The 6,038-nt window shown below is 31.8% G+C and overlaps 1 pseudogene; it reads right to left on the minus strand.

Moving 5' to 3' along the window:
• Positions 1-2,240: 2,240 nt before the first annotated feature.
• On the minus strand, positions 2,241-3,648 carry LOC107019559 (annotated as a pseudogene).
• Between the last annotated feature and the right edge of the window lie 2,390 nt (positions 3,649-6,038).

Genomic DNA, 6,038 nt, shown 5'->3' on the forward strand with positions numbered 1-6,038 from the left:
TGTGCTATAGGAACTTTGGAACTACTATTTTTTTTGTTGGGGGGAGGGGGGAGGAGTGAACTCTTTAGATTTATTAAAATCAATGCTCTATCAGAATGAACACCACCATTCAATTGACCTAAATTTACATTTGATTGTTTTGTTTCTCTCGTGACATTTAAAATAAATTGAAAGGAACGAATAACAAAAATGAGCAATACTCACCTGACATATGAAAATAACATGTACAACTAACTATAAATAAGGGTTGAATGTGGGTGTTCATATTGCAACATCATACCACAGGCAACATTGAATTTATTAAGTCATCAACTCCAGTATCAAAATTCGCACTTGACGGAAATAGTTGTTGAGATCCTAACTAAACCTTCTCGAGATTTCCGAATATAACTTGACATAACATGATATGCTTTTTATAATTTTTCATCTATCTCGCACATTTTTTCACTATACACACAACCAATAACAAGTACCAAAAAGGGAAAGAAGAGATAGGAAAGAGAAAGAGGGGAAGTGAGGAAATTAAAGTGCTGAGGGAAGTAGACAGTTGATATAGGAATGTGATAGATAAGTGTGTTGTCTCTACGCCTACTAAATTGCTTCAACCGAAGTTACCTAGGATAGGTTCATAGGGGAACGAGGAGGAACACTATGTAATCTTTCCTAGGCCACAATAGTTGAAGCAATTAAGTAGATGCAGACAGAACACACTAATCTATCACATTCATAGATGAACTTCCTACTTCCCTCACCAAATTGTTCTCCTCACTTTCCCTCTTCCTCTTTTCTAATATTTCTATCTCCTTTTTGTACTTGTTATTAGTTATGTGTCTACTGAAATAATGTGCTAGATAGATAATAATGAAAAACATATCATTTTATGCAAGTTTATATTGGGAACGCTTGAGAAGATTGAGTTAGGATCTCAACAGTTATTCAATCACAAATATCAATGACCAACTTAAATTGCTAATTCTTACAAGGATTGTGATTCTCTTTCTTAAAAGAAAAGATATATGTTGAAATCTCCCAAGTTACATGGAGTGACGTAGATAAAAGAAAAAGAAAAAAGCTTAAATCCAAGGTCCACATACTATCCAATGAACATGAAGAATGGAGATAGGATAAAAGTTGTAAGATAAACCATATCAAATCATGTTTCAGTGAAGCTATACTCAAGCCTCCTCACTTAAAGAGAGCGGTACATGGACATTATATGTAGATGATTCCCAAACGAAATTTCATGCTAAACAAATAGTTGTTAGAAAATGTTTTACTTCATTAAAAGATACGTAATATTTGAGCTTTTTTATAATATCACTGTAACAACTTATTTTATACAAGTTGAACATATCAATGAGAAAATATCCCATTTCACCCAAAAAAAAAATTAGACACTAAAAGAACATCATTTCAACGACGGACTTCCTAAATAATCGAATGCAATAAGTCATCATCAACAGAAAATTATAATTATATCCTGAAGCTTTTTTAACCCTACTATGCCTTGTTTGGAAATTGTTTATTAGAAGTCAAGATCAAAATAATGGTCTTGAATCAGATTCACAACCTATATATAATAAATCCTTGAATAATCAAAGTTAAAAAGGGAAACCCAAACTTACTTGATTGGAGCTATACAAAATTTAGAACTCCATATTATTTTGTTGGGGGAGTGAACTTTATAGATTCATTAGAATCAATGCACTATGAGCATGAGCACCACCTTTAAATTGACCTGTATTCGAACTTTGCTATTTTTTTCTCTTGTGACATTTAAAAGTAAATGAAAGGAATAAATAATGAAACGGATCAATACTTACCTCACATATAAATTAGGTTCATATAAACTATAGACAAGGGTTAGAGGGTGTTAATATCGGTACACCATACCATATGAAACTTGGGATTGATTAAGTCATCAACTCTAGTATCAAAATTCACACTTGACGGAAAACCCAGTTAAGATCCTAACTCAATCTTCTCAAGATTTATCGATAGAACCTGAGATAAATGATATGTTTTTGATCATTTTCATCTATCTAGAACATAACTTCACTAGAAACATAACCAATAACAGGTACCAAAAGGGGACAGACGAGTTAGGAAAGAGGAAGAGAGAAAGTGAGGAGAACAAAGTGGTGAGGGAAGTAGGCATTTCATCTAGGAATGTGATAGATTAGTTTGTTGTCTTTCCACCTACTGAATTGCTTCCAACATAGTGGCCTAGGAAAGCTTTGCTAGTGTTCCTTCTCGTTCCCGAATGAACCTATCCTAGGGAACTTTTGTTGAAGCAATTCAGTAGGCGTAGATCCGACACACTAATTTATCACATTCCTAGATGAACTGTCTACTTCCCTTATCACTTAAATTTCCTCATTCCCTCTTTCTCATTCCTATTTCGTCTTTCCCCTTTTGGTACTTGTTATTGATTTTGTTTGTAGTGAAAATATGTGCGAGATAGGTAAAAAATTATAAAAAGCATATCATGTTATGTCAAGTTATATTGGGAAAGCACGAGAAGGTTTAGTTAGGATCTCAACCGCTATTTCCATCTAGTATGAATTTTGATACAGGAGTTGATGACTTAATCAATTCAATGTTGCATGTGGTGTGGTGTAGCAATATGAACACCCACATTCTACCCTTATTTATAGTTAGTTGTAAATCTAATTTTCATATGTTAGGTAATTATTGCTCATTTTCGATATTCATTACTTTCAATTATTTAAATTTCATGAGACAAACAAAACAATCAAATGTAAATTTAGGTCAATTGAATGGTGGTGTACATGCTCATAGCTCATTGATTTTAATAAATCTACAGGGTTAATTCCCCCCCCCCCCCAACAAAAAACTAGAGTTCCAAAGTTTGTATAGCTCCTATCATGTAAGTTTTCATTTCCCTTTTTATCTTTGGTTGTTCATGGATTTGCTATGTATAGGTTGTGAATCTGGTTTCAAGATCATTATTTTGATGTTAACTTCTAATACATATTGTTCACTAGAAGGAAAAGTAAGGAAATATTTTTTATGCACAGTGTTTCTCTCAATTATTTGTATCTCAAGTTCAATACAAAATTTTCATCAACAATTATCTCATTTTTATCTAGAATTTCTAAACACTCAATGAAGACTTTAGGGTAAAAATCCTTACCATCAACATCAATCCAAGCGATGGGAAGCTCCATTCCAACTTGACAAATTGATTACCATCATTTGATAAAAATCAAATATCCATTTTACACCATTCCATGTCCATTTGAATTATAATCTTGCCACTCACCAAATCTGATACCAGTACATCCATGGAATTTTTCTTAAAATCCATCCAGGATCCATCCTTAAACACCACAAAGCTCAGCCACATCCCACTCTACTTGAATTTTTGGTGGTCTTGAACCAACTATTGAGCATGATCACTAGATCTAGCCACGGAATCAACCAATTCCTTGGAATAAAAACCTCAACGCTCACTTTCATTTCATAGACATTGTCGCTGCCGCTTCCACCAACTATCTTCTAGAAAGGAACAACTATCTCCACCTTGTTACCATTGAAAATAGCTGAAAACGAATCAGCTTCGTCGTTGGCTATAATCGGAGCACACGAACTGATCGAAGCAATCGACATCTGTTCAAGCTCCATTGAGTGATACAAACTAAAGGATGAGAAGGAATTTAGAAGGAAGAATCAGAAGTTGATACAAACGAGATAAAGAAAAAAAATAATCGCACAATACAAACAAGTTCTCAAATAGTAAGAAAAATAAAAATTTAAGTGATTTTGGAGAAGACGAATATAAGCAAATGACCATCTTAACCTTAGTTTAACTTCACTTCAATTGTAACAGTTTGTTTTTAGTGTGGAAGGTTACTTGGATAATTTAAAAATAACTGACATGACAAATGTGGTTGTTAACCAGACTAGATTAGTAATTAATAATTTTATGATAAAATTCTATTTGTATATTATATTTGACCATTTCTTCACATAATATTTTTTTTATTTTTAACAAATCAATAAGGACGGATTTATTAAATAGATTTTAAAAAAATTTTATTTTAATTTTTGTTAATGATCCAAAAGTAGTTACAATTTTTTTATTTTTTTCTTAAAAGGTATAAGAACAAGAGTTAGTGAGAGGCGTACCCACTGGCTCACCTGAGGGCATGAACACCTATTAACTTTGGGAAAAATTATGCATATATGTTATGTCGTAATTTTACTATCTTTAGAAAAATCACTTTTTCAAATGTTCCAAGTATAATACAAATTGACAAAACTACTTAGAAATGAGTGGCCACTTAATTTTTGATGAAATATTTAGAAAAAACTAATTTAAAATGACCCTAACAGATTAAGTCTTATAAATTTACAAAATGGGTAAGAGGTTCTTATTTGTACTTCAAGAAGGATTTTAAGGCGTTTAAATGGTACACTGACTTGCGATTTTCCTACGACGTAGATTAAATATTTTTACTATTTTTAGGAAAATGACTTAGCTTTAGAAAATAGATAAACAAGGAACACTTTTAAATTTTTAAGAGAAGTGGACATTAATTGAAACAATTGAATTAAATTGCAAATGATGAAGACTTTAACAAAACTAGATTAATTAGAAATATTTTCATTGAATAATTTTTAATAATAATTCGAACAAAATTAGTTAATTTAAGCATGAAAAGACTTAAAATGTACTAACATAAAAGAGCATCGTTCATCTTTTCAGAAATTCAATTAAGCTAACCGTAAAATTATCTAACAAATAAACTAGTAAGGGTAAGAAAAATTAATAAATTCAAATAGAGATAGTGAGGGAGGAAGATTTGAGCCTCTATGATCTTGGGCTTTTACCCCATTTCCCTGTCATACACTATTGTAAAGGCTGCCCTAAAATCAGATGGCCTTTGACCCAACTTCAAAAAATAGTTGCCTTAATTTCTTGGGGATTTTGGAACATATCTTATATTTGTATACAGAGCATATTCTGTCCATATATCAGTGTATATATCTCTTTTTTTCACTCCCGAGACTTGTATTTTTTTCTTCGACCTGTATATCAAAAATTTGGATCTATATTTCAGCACCTCGATATGTATATCAGTGTATAAACGTTTTATACAGCATGTATACAACCCATTCCTTGGGCTTTTAAACAAATTTCCAGCAACATGTCTGATCCCTGGAACTTGTAGCATGTTCAGAATATATAAGGGGGTTGAGGGGGAGCCTGAATGGAGAAAACGTTAAAGGAGGAGACCAAGAGACTCGAGGAGAGTATTCAAGCTCAAAAAAACAATGTAGATGAACATAAGAAAATGAGAAAAATCTTTAATAAACTAGGTAATACGATGTAAGGATAATTATTTCAACAATTAGCTTTTCACCAAAATTTAAACAATAAACACATTACAATCAAAGAGATAATCTATTGACATTTTGGAATAAATCATAATGAAAGTAAAATTATAACTCAAAGCCAATAAGAACTAAGAAAATTTCATGACCAATGTATACTTCTCATAATGAATAAGGAAAGTCAATCAAAGGGTATCTTCATGACAACCGATCATGACATATGGACAATTTAAACATCAATCAACACTTTAGAATTATGTAGTAATTAACAAAGGAATAAAATAGATTTATAGCTTTGGAAACCGTCACACATTTATTTCAATATTTAAAAAAAAGTGAGCACTAAAATGAGTACTAAACAATTTGATTTAAGGCAGTATCCCGAAAAGTTACATTCATATGCCAATTTTGAATGAGAAAATCTAAGTATCAAGCATCAATAATATAGTGTACAACCCATGAATCGAAGTCGAGATGTGACATTCCATGCCAAAGCAATATCATAAACTTAAGAAAACAAGACCATCAAAGAAAAGGACCTTAGTACCATAACAAATAATCACTCTATAATCAGATTTTAATACTATAAGCATTTAAACCAAGCCTATAGCGGATTCATGACAAGCAAGGACGGATCAAAGTAAATAAAACATTTCAAGAAAAGATAATCACCACAA

The sequence above is a fragment of the Solanum pennellii genome, chromosome 5 (genome assembly GCF_001406875.1).
Source record: "Solanum pennellii chromosome 5, SPENNV200".
In the NCBI taxonomy this organism is placed as follows: domain Eukaryota; kingdom Viridiplantae; phylum Streptophyta; class Magnoliopsida; order Solanales; family Solanaceae; genus Solanum; species Solanum pennellii.